The sequence below is a fragment of the Octopus bimaculoides genome, chromosome 7 (assembly GCF_001194135.2).
Source record: "Octopus bimaculoides isolate UCB-OBI-ISO-001 chromosome 7, ASM119413v2, whole genome shotgun sequence".
In the NCBI taxonomy this organism is placed as follows: Eukaryota; Metazoa; Mollusca; class Cephalopoda; order Octopoda; family Octopodidae; genus Octopus; species Octopus bimaculoides.
In genome coordinates, this window is record NC_068987.1 from 53,471,685 (window position 1) to 53,473,681 (window position 1,997).

A 1,997-nucleotide genomic window follows, 5' to 3' on the forward strand; every position below is an offset into this window, starting at 1 on the left:
TTGTAATATGTCTTTTTTCTACATTTTTTCGTGCAGCTGAAGATTGCTCTTCATATTGCGTTTAAGGTAATGCTCACATTACTTAAATAAATTGAAGTAGCATGAAACGTGCGTACTGCAATCACTTTTGAAATCCGTGTTGCTTATTATTTGATTTTAATTACCCATCCTTTTGGGATGTGAAATTCGGGTGCCTTCGCATAAGTACCATATTCAAGCCTTGAATCTATATATATATATATATATATATATATATATAATGTTTCTATGCAAAAGACTAGGAAATAAGACAGAGTGAGGACAAAAGTAGGGGAAGTAACGACTGTTACACACAAACAGACAAACAAACGACAGTGACAGATTTTTTCTTAATTCCTATACACACGGTTTCGACTTCATACTACGCACCAATACGAAAGATAAATTGCTCACAACTTCAAATCGTTGCTGTGCTTGTGGTAGTTTATCTTCAGAGCAGTTCTAGTCGTAACTGCACTATATATCTAACACTATGCAATATAGTAAATATACATAGTCTTATCAATAAATAGCTGGACTGTTGCCATAGTAACGAAGCGTTTATCGCAGAGTGAAGCCGATTATTGCAGATGAAACCCTGTTGTGCATGCGCATTAAATTTTAACATTCTAGCTCACTTCCGCTGTTTAGAGCAGCACATGAAAAGAAGGTGCGCAGCACATGAAAAGAAGGTGCGCAGCGTATGATCGTCGCATTGATGTAAACTTCCTATCGTAATGAAAGAGAAATCTGTGCAGAGAATCTGCTTCAGATTTTGCCAAAAGCTTGGCAATACTTGCTTTCATCGTCCTCGACAAAACCTTGTGCAACTGAAACCGGAGTGTTTATTGGTCAGCTGAAAGTAGTTTTGGCACAAAATTGGCAGACAGAGAGGCCCATACCCAAATCTTCAGTGATAATGGTCTGAACTGAACCGTAACTAATCTGCTCACCCTCTGATAAATCGTGGATGGTGATTTGACGATTTCCCCTCACAGCTTCACGCACATGCGTGATGTTTTTCTCAGTCCTGTTGGTTGCTAGTCTCCCAGAATGTTCGTCAATATCGACGTTTTTTCGGCTATCTTGGAAACGTCTGAACCACTCGTACAGATGTCTGCGGCTCATATCCTCCAATCAAAGATGTTCTGCAACTTTGCGTAGGCCTCTGTGTAGGTATCGCCATGACATCTTTCTCTGTTATGGTCAATGCAACGATCACACGCTACACACCTTCATTCCAAGCATTGTTGTAAGTGAGCTAGAACTTACTGCACATGCACAGTGGACATCAAGGTAAATCTATGCTAAGCGGCTTTACTCAGTGTGCTTTAGCTTCGCTATTATGGCAACAGTCCGGATACTTATTGATTAGACTTCGTATGCGAAGGGATAAATATAAGCTAATTTTGTATAAATGTATTTATTAGTTATATAATCATGTTGCCGAATAATTTACGATGAACAAATTAGTCTAATAATTAGAACGAAGTATGTTTGTAAGTCATCTAACAGTAACAGCAATGGAGTCCTTTTCGTAAACACAAGGGTCAAAGTTACTTGTCCTGGGAATAGAAAATATCTAGTGATAAAACGTATCAACGCAGTCTCTCACTTTGTCTACCATAAGGACGAAAATATAAGATGACTACATGTATTCTGAATTGTTTCCATTCCACACCTCAGGCATTACGATAGGAAGTTTACATTAAATATAGATGTTATTACTACACGCAGTTTGAAGGCAGTTTACTTTTTACATGCTTCAGTCATTTTACTGTGGCCATGCTGGAGCACCGCCTTTTAGTCGAGCAAATCGACCCCAGGACTTATTCTTTGTAAGCCTAATACTTATTCTATCGGTCTCTTTTGCCGAACCGCTAATTTACGGAGACGTAAGCACACCAGCATCGGTCGTCAAGCGTTGTTGGGAGACAAACACAGACACACAAACACACACACATACACACAAATATATA

General features: G+C 38.9%; 1 protein-coding gene across 1 annotated transcript in view; it reads left to right on the forward strand.

Annotated features, from left to right (window-relative positions):
- LOC106869505 (uncharacterized) overlaps positions 1–1,997 on the forward strand; it is a 19,387-nt gene that overhangs the window by 1,640 nt on the left and 15,750 nt on the right. The window lies entirely within an intron of this gene.